Source organism: Macrosteles quadrilineatus, unplaced genomic scaffold, assembly GCF_028750875.1.
Source record: "Macrosteles quadrilineatus isolate MER2022 unplaced genomic scaffold, UCM_ALF_1.0 Scaffold_1__1_contigs__length_201487025, whole genome shotgun sequence".
Taxonomy (NCBI): domain Eukaryota; kingdom Metazoa; phylum Arthropoda; class Insecta; order Hemiptera; family Cicadellidae; genus Macrosteles; species Macrosteles quadrilineatus.
The window spans coordinates 99517604-99540653 of NW_026542594.1; the positions used below are offsets into that span (position 1 = coordinate 99517604).

Here is a 23050-nt window from a genome sequence, read left to right on the forward strand (position 1 = left end):
TTTTTTTGCATTTGCACATTAATAGACTATTTTATTGATTTGAAAAGTTTTAGACATGTCACTGCATTTGTAGCTTGACAATGTCACCTGTTTTGTGTAGCTGTTTTTATGTACCGTAATCTCTAAAACGTTATGTAAAACGTTATAATTACAGATATATTTATTTATTTAGAAATTGTTAAACTTTTGACATTTTAAGATTCTTTAACTTAGTTTTGAAGATTACAGTTTGGCCCTGGACATTATCTTGATATTTTGGCATCCCGGTGGTGTCCATTGACATTTTTCTGATGTATAGCTCAGGTGACTAGTTCGATCCATTCAGTTACACTTAACACAACACAGCTGGTGGTCTCTGTAGTGAGGTGAAAGTGGTTGTACTATTGATAGGTAGATCATTAATCTAACATGTATCTCCTGTATAGTGCACAGTGCATGTATGTGGTCATGGTCAGTGAGTCTTCTAATTCAGCATCTCTTGTAGGAAGTGAACAGTTTGATACATCATTGTATCTCACCCCCCCCCCCCCCACAGTTATTTGTATCCTCATCTCACATTGTGGATCATATCCCTAGCTTTTTAATGCTATAATAATACAGTATCATAGAATCAACTTGTGCAATTGAAACAGCTGACAAAATTCTTTTATCCTACTAATAAATGCAAAAAAAAAAAAAAAATAGTGCTGCACCCTAATGGTAAACCTTATAACTTTTTAATGCTATAATACAGTAATATCATAGAACCAACTTATAATACCAACTTGTAATATCAAAAGCCCGCTCCAGAAATGCGCCATTCGCCAATCACCGAGCAGTGACTCGCCAAATTGCGAGTTTGTCTTTTTGGCAATAGACAATAGACAATTCCTTTACAGTATTACAATTTCATCAAGAAATGTTACAGCGTCAAATTTAAATAAATAACATTGGTATAATAGATAACAAGTGAAATGGAAAAGTTTCTTCAGTGTTGTGTGTGGTCTTGCCATGCAAAGAACTCCTTTAGGGTGTAGAAAGCTTTGTCTAGCAGCCATCTCCGTAGCTTACTACGGAGCAGCACAGGGCCTCCAATTTTCAAGTGGTCTGGTAGCTTGTTTAGCATCTTCACTCCTGCATACAGTGGTTTCTTTCCAATCATTGCTGTTCTGTGGCCAGGCAACACATAGTTTTCTGCATATCTGGTGTTGTATTAATGTATTCTCTTTGTTTAGGCGGGTCTTTGGTTACACAGTAATAAACAGTATCTAGGATGTAGATGGAAGTCACCGTCAGGATGTTCAGGTTTTTTAAGGCATCTCTACAGCTTTGTTCTTTACTTATGCCTGCTATTATTCTGATAGCCCTTTTCTGCATAACCAGGACCCGGTTAAGATTGTCCATAGTGGATCCTCCCCAGACAGTAATACCATAGCGTATATGGCTTTCAAACAATGTATGGTAGGCAGTCCTCGTTGCCTCAGGGGTAAACAGGGCAAGCAGCAAATGCTCGCGTTTTTCCGTTCATTGTCGGTATTTTTGCACACATCAAAGGGAACGAATATTTTTGCTATTTCCGAAACGAACAGGTGCTCGGAAAACAATAAAATTACGTCTCCTCGTAAATCGGCGAATATCAACTAGATCGACTTCAATTGGCCATTCCTACTACAATCATAGATTAAACATACTTCCTCTTACAACTCAGTGAAGGTGTGCAAAATGTCTGAGCCTTCTGTCCCATGGTGTCAACCCGGATTTTCTGTTCTGTGGCTTGATTCAAGTAGTGATGATAGTGACGACGAGGTTGTAGGCCCTACTTTTGTACTAATTATCAAAAAGGAGAAAGTGGGTTCATCCAATTAACAGTAAGCGGCAGCGATTTGGTGAATCATTGTAATAATGCAAATAATCAAAGTAATACAAATCTAATAATGATTTACTGTACAGTAATTCGTATAATATACATGGTTATTGGTTAGGATATTTTATTCTCTTTGTAATCTCTGTGGAGTGTAGTCGCAATTTCCAACCAAATTTTATCTTTCTCTTGTTGATCTCTATAAATTTCTATAGTTGTATCCCAGATAACTGGGTTGGCATGGACAGCCTCAATTAATTCAGCCATAACAAACAACAAGGGAGGACACAAAACAACAACTAGATGAACACTATGACTGTAAACACAAACTACTGAACACTGTGATGCGATGCGAGTGACACATGCCTCGCTGAGAGCTACTGCTCTGTCTGCGCATGCGCGAGGGCGTGATCGTCCGCGGACGTTTTAGAAAAATCGCTCCCAGAGCGATTCCACCAAATCGTCCACGGACGAATTTCTGCATCCGCGGATGGACGCTACGTTTCAATGGGCGGTGTGAACGGTCCCATCTGATAACATGGGCAGCGATTTATTTTCGCATCCGTCCGCGGACGAAGAAATCGTCCGCGGATGCCAGTGTGAAACCGCCTTGAAGCCGGCTTAAGTAAGAAAGTTCCTTTTAAATATGAATATGAATACTCATAAGGTTAACATGGGCAACTCCCCGAAAAGATTTTTGAGATAAGAATGTGTCTATATGTTAATCGGGAATGTGAGCTATTATTACACCAAATTTCAACCAAATCCGACCAGTATTTTTCACGTTTACTTGTCACAAACATCCATACATCCAAACTTTCTCACTGATAATATTAGTAGGATTATAACTTCATAGTGTCAAAATTATTTTTAGAACTTAATTAAGGCTGTAAATGGGAAATACATAGCTTGGTACATACAAAACAGCAACATTCCTCAGAACAACCAGGAATAACTTGACTGATCCAGTTAGGTTTAATGATGCATGAATCTATTTCGGAACTGTCTACTGCACCAATGTGCATCAATATACATAAACAATAGCCATTGCTTTTGCCAGGGGCTCATAATCTATATTGGGAAGTAATAAGGTCAAAAAACTTAAATACACAAATTAATAAACATTTTGATAGAATAATAGTTACTTTTATAAAACCACCTAAGCTAAAACATTAAAAATGAATAGCTTCAAGTTTGACTTTGACTTGGGTATCTCATCATTCAGTAAACTTATACAGTTTTAATTCAATACAGCACTTACTACTCTTTAAACTTGTCAATGTTTGTTAAAAGGAAAACTAGATCAATTTGTTATATGATTCAATATTTAATCTAAATATTTCAGCTCGATTGAAGATTCATACAAAGTAATTTAACAATGTAATTATGGTTGTATTAAAACTTTGCTTCTGTGTTGGTGATAGATTTTCTTGAAGAAGCATTAGTAGCCTAGATAAGACTTTCATTCGTTTAAAGAAACTATCATGAGTCTGATAGATACCTGGCCTTGTGCTGCTTAACTTTAATTAGTTCTCTGTATTACTGTGCTAGCACTCATGATTTGTTGAATATATGCAAAGCACAGGCCTGTGTGCAAGGTAAAGGAGGTCACACACCTGGGATTACCATTAGGATCAAACTCTGTGGAATGATTAACTGTGTCATGTTCTGTATATGAATGTTTCCCTAGAATGACTGATTTCATTTGAAAAAAAATGCTACATGTAGGCATATAGTAGTATCTGCCTAAAAAATGCATACAACATGAAGAAGTAAAAATTAGATCCCACTCAAGAATAGATACAAATACTAAAAATAGAATATATGGAAATCCAAAAAGAAATTCCCACCTGGGTAACGGGAGCGGGAGCCAATACCAGACTTTATTAAAGCTCTCTTTTTAATATAGACTATGGTGATCGAATAACATGTAGTGTCTTTACCTAAATTAATCTATTCATCGATAAATTAGCCTAAAGTGTCCCTATAATTATCACCATATTATTTAATTGATTATAATTTGGTAAAAAAAAAAAAAACTGCTAGAAGAGCAATAAACAATATGTACTAAAGGAAAATAGAGAGGTAGTGTTACAACTCAAATCGTTAGTAATAAATTTAAATGTTTTTTTTTAAATTTTCCAGGCGGTTGCATTAATTAATTACATGTAAATATACTATGACAAACAGAATCCATATCTTTAACTGTCAGGTATATGTAAAGAGGGTTTCTTTTCCAAATTCATGTCATGACATAGGCCTACCAAATAAAATGGACTCTCTGTGCTCAACATGGAAATATTAAAGTTTATAACAAACTCTATCGTAATAACTTAGATTAAGATTACAACCACTTCTGCAATAAATAGGGGTTTTTCCCGTTTCTGCTTTATTTCTAAACTGTTAAATCAATGGAATGGAATAGTTAGTTTTACTGCTGGCAGACACACAGAATGTGTTTCACAATCAGGGTTCACTACACTGCATTTGGCTCCTCCACTAACACACAAGCACACTTTGCAGGTCAATAGCACAACAGACAATACGTACAGTTTTAAATTTTAATCACTAGGTTTGTTGAGTATGTAAGAGTTCATTAATTTAAAAGAAAAACCGCTTTAAATGTAAAATACTTCAGTCTAACTTTTTATATGAGCTAGTAGTGAAATAATTAGTTTGTCCTTTTAATTCAGTAATAACTTGAAAAAAAAAAACAGTCCCCATGAAAAAGGTTTGAGAGGTAGAAATGATGTTTTACTGATGAGAGGCTTCACACTTGATGACTTTAGTTAGCACTTAGCAGTGTTAGCAGTGTAGAACGTAGCAACTAATGAACAGTGGAAGCTCATGGCCGACTTAACAAATTTGCTGAACAAATTATGCAACCTATAACAACATGGAGCTGCGTTGTATGAGACACTTCCTCAGGTAATTTTTGAAATTACAAATTACACAAAGATTTCAAGGGGATAATATTATGCAAGTCAACTATTTTTTTACAGCTGTAGTAAATTATTTTATTACATTTTAAAATTATACTTTCCACCTTAGTTTTTGGTACGGAAAAAGTTTATGTGAAATAAAAGATGCAGCATGCTATGGAAAAGTAGGCTTATTCTTACAATAAAAGACCTTCTATCGGCTTGACTAGGTTAAAAAGATCGGCATATTCGACAGCAAACAGTAATTAATATCAGCACACAAGGTCCTTTTTGACAAATAATGGCTAAAAATACCTCAGTAGACAATCCTTAGCACGTGGAGTGGTGTGTAGTAAAACATCATGTATCACATGATGTTGACATGTATGTTAATGGGGCATCTATGATCATTTTTGTCTTTGTGATGTTTTGTGTAGGAGGATTGTAGGAGTTAACTTATTCTGATGACAACCTGAAATTATGGCACAGCTCTAATAACCGCCAAACTGTCGAAACACATGTAGCATGTTAGGGATTGTCTGACGAGGTAGGTTTTAGCCATTATATGCCATATCACACATTATTTGTCATTTCATGTAATTTTGGGTCCATAAAAATTATATTTAATAGTTCATTTGTGGCTTATTTTGGTGCACACTTGGTGATTTGGTCGTATGATTTATGATCATCAACCAACCCGTTCATGTTGGAAACGAGAACTGGAAACATTATTTCCAGAGAGGAGACAATTTACCGCAATTCACAGGCCCAAAGAGCCACCTTTGATGATTGTTTGATTAATTAAAGCATTTTTACTACAGAAATATCTTAATCCTTCCAACATATGCAATAATCCTTCAACTCTATTTCAACAGAGGAGACAATTTACCGCACATTTTTATTTAAAAGCTGACAACAACTTTAAAATGGGGATGTAATTATGACATAACGATGTCTAGTTCTGTCAATAGTTAAAGGTTGCAACTGTTGCATATTATTACTCTGTTTAAGACTGGGATGTAGGAAAGTGAGAGGGAAGACTACTCTGTGTTACCAGAGACATGTCAATGGTGGGACTGTCTTGAATGACTGGTGATGGGAAAAGTGGCCTTGGAGGGAAAGCAGTACTCCCAGACTTGTTGTTTTTTTGTGATATTAAGCTGGCAATTAGACAATAATTAAGGAATCTGTCTACAATATTTAATTGACAAGGGAGTTCAACAAATGAGTTAAAGAGAGATTACATTCTTTTGGGGATTTATGATTTAATGATAATTAATACCATGAAATCAGTAATGGTTAGTCATTGGGTGTTTTGGTAGTTTAAGCTACAAACAACATTTTATGATTGGTTGGAAAAATACTTGAAAGGCAAGTGATCATTGCTAATGCAGATTTCAAAGTCTTGACTAGTCTATATTCGATTGTTCATTTCTAAAATATAATAAGATAAAGCTATACTGTATATCCATTTATTATACACTACAAAGTCTACACACATATAAATAAATTTAGTTTTAGAGTATTAAAACCAAAAGAAAAATCTGGAAAGTTCAATAAAAATAAAAACTAGAGATAAAGTTAATTCTCTTGTAAACACCGACTGGCAGGTACAGTAGACCTTAACCGACCTCGTATTAACCAATAATTGGATTATCCATCCTCGCTCGTAAAATATTACAGTTTGTTTTAACTGACCTTGTTTTGAGAGCAGTTCGGCTTAACAAAATCTCAGCATTTCCGCTACTTTGCTTGGCAATGGGAACTATACGCTAAACTCTAGAGGATGTTACTAAGAATAAGTTATTTTGTACTTATCCTAAAAAATATTGCATATTGCATATCCTGTCTCGAAACGGAATGGTTGCTTGTATCTTTAATTTAAAGTTTTTGACTATATTACAATAGATTTGGAAAGCATCAATTAATATTACCTAGGATTTTAAAATAACAATTTTTATTGACTATTACATACGACTACAATTTATTCCACTGAAAGTATTTGACTTGACCAAGTTTTGGGTTTATTGTGACTTTTCTATCATCAATACTTAAGAAAGGAGATAAGTATTTTTTTATGTTGTAAAAAATGCACCTCACGACTTCAGACCATTTGGATAGTATAATTACATATGAATAGCACTTTATAGTTTTTTTTTTATAGTACTGAAACATTTTTTAGATTTCATCATTTACAAAAAAATATTCAAATATCAAATATACTCAATATTTCAATTTTTGTATATTGAAGAAACGTCTAACACCCAGCGGAAGTTACAAGCATCCTGCACCAGGAACAGGATAGTTAACACTGATGAGGTCACTGGGGTAAGAGAAATATAGTGACGATTGAACCACACCAGGACTGAAGAAGCTTCTTAAACACTCTGCAGATGTTACAAGCTTCCTGCATCAGGAACAGGATAGTGAAAAAACTGATGAGGTCACTGTGTGAGAGAAATATAGTCACAATTAAGCCAGACCTGGACTACCTATGAAAAAAACTGAATCTCTTATCGCTTATCCCATATTTTATGTCTAGTATGTTACATAACTTGGAAAACAGACTAATAGCATAGATGATCTAATATATATATATTCATAAAATATACCGGGTGTCCCAAAAAGGTGGGGACATAATTTACGTAGTGGTTCCTTGAGTCAAAATTAAGGGAAAATCTTGAAAATCTTTTTCCGAAAATCTTATTAACCAGATTTTTGCCCTTTCGTATTCATTACAAAACATTTTTTTCTTTGAATTTGTTCAACTGATCTTTATGAAACTTTGTATGTATATTAAGGTAGAAGAGAACCAATAACTAACTAATAAATGGCTGATTCATAAAAATCTCAAGAACACTTTTATTTAGTATTTTTAATTCCCTATCAATCGATACCAAATTTAAAAAGATTGAATAAGAGTTATCTGAAATATTACGATTTTTAGTTGTAAAATGGGGAAGAATATAAGGCTAAGCTAGTCAGGTTGCCCCCTTTAAAAAAAAAATTTAATAGCCTATTTCAGCTATTTCTTATTCCATCTTTTTGAACTTGGTATTGTTTGCAAGGCAATTAAAAATACTAAATAAAAGTGTTCTTGAAACTTTTTTCATAAAATCTGCAATTTTTTTGTAATTTAAGATTAAACAATTAAAATGGTTGCCATTTTGAAATTTTAAGTTGAATCAAGAAGAATTTTTTTTTCTAACATGGGTATCTTCTACCTTAATATACATACCAAGTTTCATAAAGATAGGTTGAAAAAATTCAAAGATAAAAATATTTATGTAAAATATACTAAATGGCGGAATTTGGATAGTTTCTCTTTATTTTGACCCAAGAAATCACTACCTAAATTATGTCCCCACCTTTTTTGAACACCCTGTGCCTGTATATTATATTACTTCATTACTTCATCAATGCTAATGCTAATAAGCAGATAATCATGTCAAATGGTATATCAGCAAAATGTGGAACCAGTAGTCAAAATGAATGAGATCTTGGACAGAAACTAAGAAAATCTTTATAGTATAGATTAAAACAGATGAAATTAGACCAAATGAATCAGCGCTTTCAATGTGCCACCAGGACAGGTAGCACACAATTATTATTGGTGAAACAGCATGTAACTTTCCCCACTTATTGCTCTAATGTCATCGTCTCAGGTATAAGTCAAGTGCTAAAAACACACTTTCTACTACATTTGTCTGAGTTTCTTAAATAACTTAGATTCTTGTGATCATATACATAGGTAGTTAAAAGCGTTAAAGAGTTAAGTTTAAAGCGTAAAATATAGACCTGCAATCTAAAAAAAGTTAATTTGACATTGCTCTGCAGTTTGTTGACCTTGTAAATACCAACAATGATCCCTCAAATCAGTATCAAATAGGAAATTAATAGATTGTTTGATAAGTTTGAGTTTTTTTTTTTTTTTTTTTTTTTTTCCTTCCAATTCAGAATTATTATGTCCAGGAATTATAGAAAGATTTATATTTGTTATCTATTTAGGTAAACTTTTATGGTAAAGGAAAATAAAAACAGAAACCCAATAAAATTGAGGTATTGTAGTGATTTAACGGCCTTTAAGAGATACAAGGCAATTTATGGTTAGGAAAGCATTGACCATTACAGTAGCACTAAGTGACCTTGGGTGATTTTATCAGTTGACAGTGAACCAGACAATTAAAAATGGAAAGTAACTCAAATGACAGGCAGTCTTAAATAATATGATGGTCGCCTTTGATTCAAGATGAAAGTGGGAAAAGTTTTGTAGATGGAGAGGAATGTATTAAAGAATTAACATTTTGATGTTGATTGATTTACCAGTCTGTAACTTATTGTGATTCACACAGCTGGACAAAAGTACAAATTATTGATTGAAAAACTACTTTCATTTCTTATACATTTTTAACTAGGATTTTTAAGAGATTAAACCATTGACTATTGGATACAGTTGTTGTATTAATAGTCAAAGATTAAACAATGATTAAACTGAAATTTATAAAAATCTCCTTTACCAACCATTTTTTCATGTTTTTTTTTTAGATCTTAAAAGTTAGCTCACCTACAGGTTTCAAGAAAATGAATCCTACTTCCTGTAAGAGTGAAATCAAATGTATCGGGTATAAATGGGAGATGGGAAAGTGTATAAGAGACCATAGACAACCCGCAAAGGAAACCAACAAGCATAAACAATTAGTTTCATCACAATGTTATAAAAACCAATACAGATTGAAATTAACACGTGATCAGTGAGTGACGATTAAAGATAATTAATAATTAAGAGTGTGTTGTGGATTAAAGAAAGGAAATTGCACGGAACAAACGATATTTGTGACTGAGACCACACGTGGCCAGTGAACACTGAACACACTGAGGTGTCACAGCTTGTTGGGATGATTTATTTAAGAAAATGCAGCCCATTTAATTTTACATAATAAATTTTTATTTCTATTGGACTGGGACGGTGGCGACGTCCTGTAATCCAGCTACTAGGAGGTCATGAATTGTGGATATTTATAGGCATTCAGTGTGGATACGATACTCCCTGGTGTGGAATAACGTCCGCACTAGTGAGTACAACGACTATCCGCAGTACTATCCTGATAATTAGACCAATTCGTTAATACCAAAGCCAAAATGTGGTTCAGATTCCACCAAAAACTGAAGGTCCCTTAGTTGCCATTAGCTGTATGGGCTATTAATTAATAGCTGTGTCTAAGGAATACGTCGGCCTTAGTCACTAACAAGACTACAAGATCACGCCACTCATCCTACACTCGTCTCCATTCATACTTGGCTTAAAATACCTACTTTGTATGGTCTCCATTTCATTGAAACATATTAAAAGTTAAAAGTATTAAAGTAATCAAGTATTTTAGTTTTGATAAGAAAGCGATTCATGAATAAAACTGATGAATTTTGCGCTTTAGAATCTTTATAAGGGTATAATGATATTGTTTATGCACTGATATTAGAACATACAAAACCATAGAACTTAATAATACAATTTTCAATAAGAGAATCTTAAAATTCTCAATAAGAGAACCAATCAATGATTTAGTTCTCAGAAAACACTACGATATTTTATTATTATTAATATCAGTTTGCGAGTGAACTAATTTGAGAAACTTGCGCAAATCAATAGTAAACATGGATAGGCTAGTTATAATTATAAACTCCCATAAGTTTAAGGTGGAAACATTGAATGCTCGGCGCTAAACCCTGCTTCAAAATATCCATACTCCAAAGGGCCCTTGTCCTGATCCAGATTATTATCTATCTCGGTGCCAAATTGGTGTCTGCTATTTGTTCTGAGCAAACATAAAGACAACTTATCTTTCACATATTTGTAATATTAGTCAGGTCTGTATAATATACAGATCAAAGTATGATAAAATAATCAAAGTAGGCCTAATATTATTACTTTGATAGCAAAATCAGACAAAGACATGACAAATATGGTTTTCACAAATATATAACTTATCATTGTCGTAACAAAATTCAACTTTAAAAATTGATCAAAGTATGACAATTATAAGTTACGAGGAAACCTGTGCGCGAATTGTGCATTTTATTAGGATTTGAAACTTGTTTTAGTGGCAAAAAGAACAAAATACAATACAATATTATTTTCCAAGGATTATTTTTCTTTAGACAGTTCAGAAAGTTATTATTACTAATCTATATTATTAAAAGAATTTTTTGGATTTTTGTGTGCAACTAATCGACCCCTAAATATTTATTTTTATAGGCAATAGGCATATTGGGTATAAATTTAAAGGTCTTATCCTCTAGATGTGCCTTTTGCAGGTTTGGGTTATATCCCGTGAAAGCCTTTCGTCCTATAGGCTTTTAAAATTTCAGATTTTGTGTTGAATTCTGTTGTCAATCATCTGAACTTTTTCAAGTTTACATTTTGTTTACATCAAAACAGATGGCCATGAAACAATTTTGTTTACATCCATACAAAAATGGGGTTACCGTTACAGTTGGTGATGTGTTAGTGAATTCAAGTAAAATTTTGTAATGTGATTTGTATAAAATGTAAAGAAGAAAATTACTTAAGTTTGATTTTGTATTTTGATAGGATTTTGTGTTTTCATAGTATATTTTATTTATTTTTTAGTGAATTCAAGTAAAATATTGTAATGTTATTTGTTTAAAATATAAAGAAGAAAATGACTTACGTTAGATTTTGTGTTTTCATAGTTTGTATCATTAGTATTTGTAATTTTTTAAATTCATTGTTGTAGCCCCAAAACTTTAATATAAAATATTTGGTTTTACATTAACTTTTATCAGTTCCAAAAGTAACCTTCATCAACGTGTTACATGTTTCGGCGAGCTGCCATTGTCAAACACTTCATTACAGAAATATGTAAATCCGCTTGAATAGCTTCATTCTCATACCACATTACACGACAAACAACATTTACACACGACACGTACGACATAAAAATAAATACTTTTAGTTTGAAAGGCCTATCACGAGCATACAACATTGCCGGTACACAAGCGAGAACAGACTAGGGCCGAAAATACAACAGTTTAATGACTACAGTTGTCAGGGCTCAACAGTTTAGTCAGAAAGCTGTTTTCTGAAACTGCCTGTTGTCTGTAAACAGTTTAAGTGGAAACCGTTTCAACGACTCTGGATTGCAACATCGGTCAGGTGCTAGCAGCGGATCTAACTAACAACACAACAGTTTAACAACCAAACAAAGCTGATGTTACTAAACAGCTAAACAGGGCTGGAAAAGAGATGTAACAGAGAAAGCCCTTATTGTGTTAAGTATATAAATTTGTTATATCACACTCTATCTAGTATAATCTGTTTGTTTAGATAAACTATCAAATAATTTTTGCAACAGTAATAAACATAATAAACATGACAACAAGCAATTTGATTTTACTGCCATAGGTAATTCCTATGGCAGTACTATGGCTTGTTGTCAGGGATAAAATAGTAAATAATTCTACACATTTAAGCTGGAGGTAGAATCATTATCCCATTTAAATCTGAGCACAAAAGGAATACTTATTTAAATTTTACACAAACAATAGACCTACAAAACATTTAAGGAAAAGAACAAAATCAGGCTTTAAACTGTTATCTAGAATGGTTACTAACCAGCAGACTAATTTAGATAGTTTTAAAATACTGAATGTTTAACTTGTAAATTATATTCTTTATTCATGACAAGGAATCGCATGACTCAGAGCCTCATTAGCGTTATTATTGAAAATAATTATAAAAAGTGAAATAAAGGGTGAAGGTAAACTGCTCCCCATTGGCTGGTGCACCGGTGTGGCCGTGGTGCAAAGATTTTGACCAGACTGTACTCTATCTTACTTGACCCAATCCACCAATCCCTTCTGCTGCGTGCTGCATACATTTGATATACATTCACTAAACAATTTAGATTCAGACTAGTTAGATTTAAATTGTACAATAAAATGTAAGTAATAATTTGAGTTAACTTAAATTACAGCAACCCATTAAGTTATTAAAATACTATGCCACAAATTATCTTTAGAATGTAAATCTAATGAAAAGTTAAACACTGCTTTAAGTTGTACCACTACGGAAATAACATAAAGTGCGTCATCAAATTTGGTTTTCTTTTGAGTTCAAAGCTGAAGATCCAATGCAAACATTATTATTCCTAACCTAACCTAACCTAACCAAACCTAACCCTCAGACCTAGTAGTTGACCTCAGAAAACATGACTTGCACCCCATATCACATAAACGCTACAGTAGTGATTGATACTTTGATTTCACAAAGCACGTCTGGATTAGGTCAGGTATGAAAGAGTACAGTTAAGGCAAACATTTCGCTCCACAGCCTCACTGGCACACCAGCCAAAGGGGAGCAGGGTACCTCCTCCTGATAAAACTGACTCCTGGTTTTGAAAAAAGCTCCTGTTTGTGTCATAATTAATAAACAAAAATTGAACCTAAGACATCTCATTTAATGATTATTTGACGTATTTTCCAGTTGCAAGAACTATAATATCGAACTGCTGTTATCCTACCCACAAAATAACATTCCCTGATTCATTAACAGTACTAAACCACACTCATTCAAAAACAATAACAAAAGTACAAGAGAGCTACCAAATCTACAAACACGTCCATTTGCCTGATTGGATTTACACTAAAAATTCTCTTTAAAAATATCACATTTATTCCCAATTACAATAACATTAGTTTAACGAGTACTTAGGTTTGCTGCAACAGGGAGGATAAAAAAGGTGGTTTTTTTTGTAAAATGATAATAGTATAGTATAAAATGAATGCATTTTCCAAATTTGATCAAAATATGTTCATAAACAAGCAAACTACAACAGTTTACTTATCTTACTAATATTATTCTCCATAAAAATAACATGGGAATTTTAAATTTACAGATTTTTGGAATTTTTTCCGTAACCATTAGGCGCATAACTACGCTTCAATATACTAAATTATTTTTTCTTTTAAGCTTTAAAAAATGGTTTGGAAGGAAATTGCTAAATTTTAAGTTTTTAGTGTCAAAAATGGGAAAAACTAATTTTTACCCCAAAAAACCCCCCATAAACCCTCGTTCTCATGGTCCGATCATGCTGGTTCGCGAACTCGTTTGAATAAACGTAGGTTTACACGTTTGTACCAAATTTAATCAAAATTGGATGATTTTTGCTCGAATTATCGCGCTTTATATATATATACCGGGTGTCCACAAAGTCTTGGCCTAATTGAATAGCTTTGCTGTACGAAAACCATTAGAGCCACACTTAACTTGTATGCCTTGTTTTGAAGGGAATTTTATAAATTTTTATTTAAGGAAGTTGGTAAAACCTAAATACATCTGATAGGCAACAATACATTTATGATCCAATACAATAACAAACGAAAAATTATTGTGAGTTTACAATAGTAATCACAGTGTGTTAAGTGGTTTCACGAAACCCAATCCCCTATAGCAGTTCGATAAGCAAGTTGAATTGGGAAGGTTAACAGTCACAATTGTAGAATTTGTGGGAGTGAAAACCCCCAGGATCGTGATTGAAAAGAAAGGGACAATCCAAAACTAAATTACAACAAAACTAAATACTAAATGATTGGTGCGGTGTAATGCATGATGGAATAATTGGACCATTTTTCTTTGTGGAAGAAAATGTGAATAGGTTTTTTACTTGGATATGTTGGAGTTGTATGTTGTCCCTCAATTAGAAGAACTGCAACCTATGATAATTTTCCTTTAAGAAAACATTGCCATTGTCATTGCATTTAAGAAGCCATTAGGCACCCTGCCTCGTTGGGCTAAATGTGTGAGGGATTTTTTAATCTCCACTTCCCCGGACGCTGGATCGGGCGTGAAGGCCCGACAAAATGGCCACCTAGTTCCCCCTATGTAAACCCCATGGATTTCCTTTTGTGGGAATTTGTCAAGGGCACTGTCTATTCTTCCCCTGTTCCTGATTTATAAACACTGAGGGAGAGAATCAGAAGTGCTGTGCCGTCTGTAACCCAGGATATGCTAACTAAAACCTGGGACAAACTGAAACGACGATCTGCAGGTCACTAGAGTTGCATACGTAGAGGTGTATTAAGTTTGTACATACAGTAGCTATAAAATCTTAAGAAGTTGCCCGTTTTATCTGTAAATACAGTAGATCTTTATTGTACTATCACTCGTTTTCATACTATGCGGTTTTATTATCAGGCCAAGACTTTGTGGACACCCTGTATATATGAATTTGAACGGATGGTGTTTTTGGCCTCTAGGGACCTCAAAACAAAAAAGTAAATCGGTCCCAGGTACAGGTCTTACCATGAGTACTACAGTTATAGCTTATTCCCTATAGGGGAAATTCGCTAATATTCCCTATAGGGGAAATTCGCTAATATTCCCTATAGGGGAAATTCGCTAATATTCCCTATAGGGGAAATTCGCTAAAAAGAAGAATACAACAGTTCAGTCATTTTTGTAATCATTTATGACATAGAAAATACAACACCAACCGGCAACAATGTAAATCTACGAACGATTTGGCAACCCCGCAATAGTGAAAGTACCCTACCCCAACAAAGCATAGACTGTCAACCTGCAAAACCAATCTTTCTCGGCAGTACGTCAGTGAACAAAGACGGTGCTAGTGTGATCCCCTACAGGTGTCCGTCGAGCGTCCGCAAAGTCGCCGTGACGTAAACGTACGGTCTTGTGATGTGATGTGTGTATAAACTGTATATAAAATGTGTAAATAGTTCTTCTTGTCTCCCTGATGATGCCACACACTGTGGCGAAATATATTGGAGGATTCTAACATCTCTCTACAAGAACAAAGGCTAATTTGACAGCAAACTTATAGAGAAAATTTGTTTCTGGGTTTTTTGGCACCAGACGGCACGCTCTTTTACAAAACGTTACAAGAAACAAGCTCCCAAAAGCGTCAACAGTACACCAGACATCATCTTTTGCAGAACATTTAATTTCTCAAGGCCACAATTATACCAGCTTTAATAACAACATGAATATTTTACATTTCTCTAGAGACAGATTTAAATTAAACACCTTAGAAGAGTTTGAAATATATAAGGCAGTAACATCCGACCACGAAAATGTGTTAAATGACCAACTAACGTTTTCGTCCAATTTTATATATGACACTGCCATAAGGATACTGGAGACTGGAAGAGTGTTAGACAGGACTAGGACGTTACCTGAGGTGATAAGATAACGGATGTACACCACTGCAATGACCACCCGCAGTCTGGACTTAAACTAAATGTTTCGTGTCCGTAACGTGTTTTGTGTCGTGTGTAAATGTTTATTTATTTTTACGTGTTAAATATGATGCTTATGAAGAAAGAAGAAGTCCTTCTACCACCTGATGATGACTCCACGTAGGAGTCGAAACTAGTTGCAACTGCAATTAAATAGATTGCTTGATAGCAGGTATTTAAACCTTTTTAGTGTTGAAATTTGTTGTATATTTAACTATTTATCCCCATTATTTATATTCATAAGACTCCCAAATTATTGTTTTTTAAATCACAGTTCATTTGACGAAAATAAAATGGAAGCAAAACAAAGAAATGTCGAACAAAGCTTCAAGGTCAAGCTATCCGTTTGCACTGAAAATCGTCTGCTCCTTAGTCCTCAGACCTACACATCTCAGTGGAGCTGCTGATGTTAGTAGGGTTCTCTTGTGGCAGAAGAAGGCTATTTCGCCTACTGGCTGGTGCTGACTACCTTGCACACAGTAAACCACTGTTTGTTAATGAGGCCATCATGACTGTCTATAGCTTATATGTATTTCTGCTTTTGCTTTCAGCTAAAAAATGCCAAGAAACTTTAGTCAGTAGAAAAGATGTACGCTGTCATAACACTAGAAATAAGAAAAAATTTTATGTCCCATATGTAAGATTAAAAGTAGTTCAGTCAAATCAGGAGGTCACTAGATTAAAGTTATTCAATCGCCGTCCAACAGAGGCACGGAACCAGTCTCAAAAAACCTTCCATACAAGTGTGAGAAACCTGTTGCTGGCACACCCATTGTACTCAATCCAGGAGTTTTATAAAATCCTAAGTAATATTGTAAGTAGCTTTTTTAAGACTTGAGTGATGTTTGCAGTTTGCTTTTTTTATTTGGGTTTGTAGTTAGCTGCATGGTGTGCTTTGTTAAGATGCAAGCTGTATATTTTCTGTACATTTTCTTTTTCAAAGAGTCAGAATCTTGAGCTACCTGACATTTGAGCAAATGTGAGTATAAGCCTATTTTGCGTGCTGTGTTTGCTTGGTTTTTCTTAGGTTAAGAAAAATTTAATTGTATTTAATTACAATTAACTTAACTTACTTACAGTAGACTCCCTCTAGTTCGGCTTCGGTTGGATCGGCCGCCGGATGGTCCGGCCCGGTTTCAGGGGGACAAGTCATATCGTCAGGGGCGAATGACCTTCGACAGGGTTCAACTTGAATGTTTAGTTTTCGGCCATAGAAGTAAACAATTCATGTCAGTTTAGTTGACGGGTGCTTCTATGGGTGAATTGTTGCATATTACCTATGTAAATCTATGTTACATAACCTCAAAAATACCAACAACTTTTTATAAATAGTTTTTCTTCAATCTAATATGTTGAAATGCAGTGTATAATTAAATTTTTCGGACCGTTTTTTTATGCGGTAGGTTCCCCCATTATTGTTTTTGAAACACCACGGTTTATTTGACAAAAAATAAACTAAGCAAAACAAAGAAATAGCCATCGTTAGCTTCAAGGTTAAGCTATCCGCTTGCACTGACTATCATCTGCTCTTGCTCTTTACACAACTGATGTCTGAATTGTCTGCTGTGCACTTGCTATCTCACAACAGTTTGTGATTGGGTGATTAGTAACCATGGCAACTTGTTGAATGTGTGTACAAAGAGAAACCAAAGAAAGAATAGAAGAACAAAGAAGAAAGAATAAGCGGTGTTTTTCGACATCCATTGTTATCATTATCATATTTTACGACTGTCGTTATTATATTTAAGACTAAGTACTATGGTTTTATGCTGTTTTATGAGTTATCTAATGTTTTTATCGACTTTCTTAGGTTCTGAAACAATATGTAGTAGTGGCCTATGCTGACTACGGTAGCAGTAGTTTGCAGTACTAGACTTGTTCTGTTCTTTACGTGATTTATTGCTGTACAGGGTATTGCTTGAGTAAGCGTGATTTTAAACGTTGCAGATTTATTACTGAATCAAGGTTAATGACTTAACATATCACGATTGCGCAATACTATTATTTGCATTTTGATTATTTAAAATGCACTACAGCCGGTTAGTCCGGCCGTTTTGTAATCCGGCCAGTGTCCCGGTCCCGAGGTGGCCGAACCAGAGGGAGTCTACTGTAATTGTATTTTTTGACGATGCCCATTGCATTTTGTACAGTGCTTAAAGGAAAATAAAATCTCATTTCTCTCATTTCATTTCTCTCATCTATCTGATGTGCGCTTGCTATGTCACAACATTTTGTGATTTGGTATTTGGTAACCATGACAACATTAGTAGCCTGTAATTGGGTCATTAGTAACCATGGCAACTTGTTGAATGGGTGGATGAAGAAAAACTCAAAAAAGAATAGAAGAACAAAGAGAAAGAATAAGCGATGTTTTTATGCCATTGTTATCGGTGTATTTTACGTGATTTTACGACTGTTGTTATCATCTGGAAGTGGGCTACTATTATTTTATAATTTTTATGTGTTATCTAGTGTTTTTTTATCCACATTCTTCTTTTGTTAAAAAAAAAAAAAGTTGGCTTCCTCTTTTAACCTTGCATTTGCCAGTCCACATAGACTAAGCGCCCGTGCGTGGATCGTTTACAGCAAAGCAAGGAGTGAGCCTGTACAGTACAAAGGTGAACTGTACTGATAAAATGTTATCGGCAGTGACCAGGATCCGAACCCACGACATCGCCGCCTTGGGCCCGAAGTCCGCGACGCTACCAACTGAGCCACCGACTCGCTAAATGTAGACACTCCGCAGTGTAAATGCGGAGTGATCATTTGCAGAGTGAGTGCGGAAGTTATCATTTTTTTTCAGTTTAGACACTCCGCAAATACCTTGTAAAGTTCTGTCCTGAAACAGCGTAGCAGTAGCCTATGACTAACAGTAGCTTACTAGACATTCTATTGTTCTGTTCTTTATTTTGCTGTACAATGATTGGCAATTTGTTTGTTTGAGTAAAAGTTTGAGAAAGCTGTGATTTTAAATTTTACAGTTTTTATTACTGAACCAAGGTTAATGTCTGATAAGACTTAACAGAATTATCATGATTGTGCAATAGCCTACTTCAGTAATTTTATTTTGATGATGTAATATGCTAATTATCACATTATAAAGTTCATTTATACAATATTAGATGTTGTTTAAGAGTTAGAATTGACTGTTTTATGTAATGTTCAAGGGCGGTCCTAGACATTGTGAACATATATTATGGGTGGGGTCACCGTGGCAAGGAGCAAAGGAGGGGTGTTCGGGGGTTCCCCTCCGGTAAGAATTTGGAAATAATGTGCTAAAATGAGTGGTTTTTAAGCTATTTTGAGGAACTAGTATAATGTGTTCAAGCTTCCCAGTATATTTAAAGGTCAAAGAAATTTTTAAGAACAAGCTTGTATAATGTCATGTTTTTGCATTATTGAGACTTGTGGTTTTAATAACGCAGGAATACCGCAACATTACAACACATTCAAGCATTATTGATTTACGAAAATACCCTTTCAACTAGTGCCAATGTGCATGCTAAACAGAAAATGTCCAAAATCAGACCAAGATTTCGAACCAGAGAACTTATTTTATCTAAGAAGTGTTTGAGAACTTGCACCCAACCCGACTGCATTATACCACGCAACAGTTAACCTACACAAAGTACACTACCCGACTAACGTTGCCTGTTGCTGTCACTGCTACCACCTGAAGAATTGGTTCTCAAAGTTCTCATTTTTTGTCTACGCCAGTGGCATTTTACAAGGGGTCAACGCGAGAATAAAGTTTTTGTGCAATATTTTTTTTTGATTGTGTCGCAAATTAAATCCGTCCCTTCCACATCTAAGTCTGAGACACTACCATTTTGTTTGTTGTTTCGTGGTTAGCAAGATACCAATTGGGTAGTGGTATTCTTATGATATCAGGTGCTTTAAATATGAATACTATTTAATATTGAAGTTTTAAAATTTGCTACTGTAATCATTGAATTACATTACTGCCATTAATGTTATTGATAACATTAAATGCAAAAAAATTAAATAAGAAGAAGAATGCGGCCGAACCTCAAAGACCAGCATCGGACACTGCCGTTGCCGTATAAGGCTGAAAGCGTCCGTCGTCTGCCAATCTTCCCTACTTTTCATAACATACGAAAAATAGTCGGACTCGAACAATCCCGAGTTTTACGTTATGAGTTTGTAATTAGTCCTTTCATTCGCCACAAGTCTAAAGACTACAATGAATTTGGTAGAACGATTTGCAATAAAAATTAGTTTCCCTGGCATAGTAGTTTATCTATATAAAACATATTTTGGGGGGTCACGACACCCCTGACCCCCCATCTGGGACCACCCTTGGTCATGTTGGATTAACCGTGGTTTTCAGTTATCCATGGTCTGTTCAAAATACAGTTTTACTATGTTTTTATGTCAATAAACACGTTTCTCTGATAATCAGACCTTTTTGCTTTTCCGACCATGCTATTGGTCCTGTAGATGACGGATTAGCGAGGTTCTACTGTACTACCATTAAACAAAATGGCATCAGCCGTTTCAGTGCATAACGTATAGAATAAGAAGAGGTTAACAGTGGGACAGGTACAGCATTCTTAATAATTTTGAACATATTGTTTAAAATGTATCATTGTAGCCCAGTCAATAAATGTTTTTTTTTCGCAACTAAATTATGGAAAGCTGGATTTTTTATATGTGATAGAACCACATGAGAGGTGGATTTTCCCAAAAGTCCCCACTTCTACCCCTTGAGCTTTCCCCCCCACCCCCCTCCAAACCTAGGAATTGCAGTGTTTTACTTAATTGATCATAATTCGAATGCTATGTAAGCTATCGAGCTGCAATCTGTTTTGTTTTATTTCTGAATAGTTTTCCTACAACTTTTGTAGTTATAACATTTTTCTAAAACCAATACTTAGGGAGATATAAAATTTAAACTTCGTTAAAAGCTTTGTTTCAGAGTGCAAAATTTTGTTTTTCTCTATGTATACTTTTAAATAGAAATAATACGCGAATATGGTTCAAACAAAAGTTTTAGTACGTTTTTCAAGGTTTACAAATATATTATTGGTTAGTCATCTAGGTGACCGGGTGAAGAGCTGGGCGTCGGCAAAGACAGCGCGAGCGGGCTAGTAGAACACCTCTGCGCTGCGTCATCGCATCCATCCGAGCCAATAAACGCACAAACTGCCTTTTTTTGTAGCTAAATAGTGGAAAGCTGAGTTTGTTATTTGTGATGGAACCACTTAAGACGTGTATTTTCAAAAAGTTCCCGATTTCCCCCCCCCCCCCCCCCCCCCCAACCCACTCCAAACCTGGAAATTACAGTCTTTTACTTTACTGGATATTATTCAAATTCTACGCATGTTATCGTAGTGAAATTTGATTGGTATTATTTATAACCAGGTTATTATTAAATCACCATTGGTTTACATACAACTTTTGTACCAAAGGTTTTCTTATAAAACTATATCCAAAGAGAAATAGGATTTTAACTTTTTTTGATAATATTTATGTTTTAGAGTACACAATTTTGTTTTACCCTCTATATATTTTTTCCAAATAAAATACACAAAATGTGTCAGAAACAAAATTTTTGTATGTTTCTTAAGGTTTATAAATATATATTTGGTTAGTCATCTGAAAAAACTGATGTAGTGTGGGCGTCGGCAAAGACAGTGCGTGCAGGCTTCTTAAAGCATCCGCGCAGCGCAGCCCGTCGATGCATAATAAAGACCAGCACCGCTAAGTTCTCAGCTGTTTCATACAAATCCTAAGATTTCCTAATTTGTAGCCTACTTAACTACCAAAACAATCTGTTTCCAAACTTAACCGTGACTAAATGAAGCACCTCGCGGTCAGTAAAAAGTTTTCGTCGACCCACTAATCCTTGATACAAACTGCGTCCTATCGTTGATATGTCCCTCTCTTCACGCTTCCCGCTAGCAAGGGTTAGCTTTCTGCTCTGCCATGAGTTGTAGGCCTGTGTTAAAATAATATCACGAACAACGTAGAAAACTGTCGGTAATATTTATAAGCTATTTTTAATCATGGTAAGGAATACAAATTAAAGCCAGTCAATGTAAAACTAACTTTTTTATTACCTAAGTCTATATAGAGGAGATTTTAAAACACTTAATAAGCGCCTTCATCTTTATTACCGATGTTAAACGTTTGCATTATGTCTACCACAAACTAATAAAGAACTATTATGCTGACGCATTTTTAAGATAACATGAAAACAATCAAATATTAGAGAACAGAACGTCACCAAAATTCACAGTATAGAGTCTCTAAAAATGATTGATCTCGACCACGTTTTAGTGCCGTAAAACAGAATCGTAATACATTGCTGCCAATTTTTACAAAAAATACCTAATTTGATTGACACATCTACACAATATGTTAAGAAAGGAAATTTAAATAATCTGCCTGTATGTATCCCGTTAATAGTCTTGCCTGCATGTATGGGGACACAGATATAGTTTTTTTATTTACAGTACTTATTTATAACTTTTGGATATATGCCTTATTACATTAATTAATTAATTGGAAAGTAAATAAAAGAAAATACGTCTAATAGCCTAACACTCAAAATATAAATTTACACTTATAGTGTTACTCACTATACTGTAAATATATATAAAAGATGGTAAGTGGTGGTAGATTTTGATTCGACACTCCAATCTTCGTCAGACCCATAGGCGAATTGGGTCATCTCATCATTGGGTTCAGTATGTTTCTTTATGTAATGTAATATATGTATCCATGTATATTAATGTCAATAGGTGTAGCCGTTGACTGAAATAATTAAATACATTATTATTTCAAATGAGAAACGAGTTAAAACTAACAATACATTTAAGAAATGTACAAATGATTATGTTGTTATGTTAGTATTTTTTTTACAGTTTACTGTTTAGATCTTTACTGACCGCGAGGCGCAGTTAGTATAAATCTTGAGGAACAAAGCGAGTCCCATTGGTGGTAGATAATGGAAAGCATATTGTAACGTAAGGAAGAGCAAAAGAGTGTG

The 23050-nt window shown here is 34.6% G+C and overlaps 1 protein-coding gene across 7 annotated transcripts in view; it reads right to left on the bottom strand.

Annotated features, from left to right (window-relative positions):
* LOC128995580 (trafficking kinesin-binding protein milt) overlaps positions 1-23050 on the bottom strand; it is a 205844-nt gene that overhangs the window by 113987 nt on the left and 68807 nt on the right. The gene's annotated exons all lie outside the window — the stretch shown is intronic.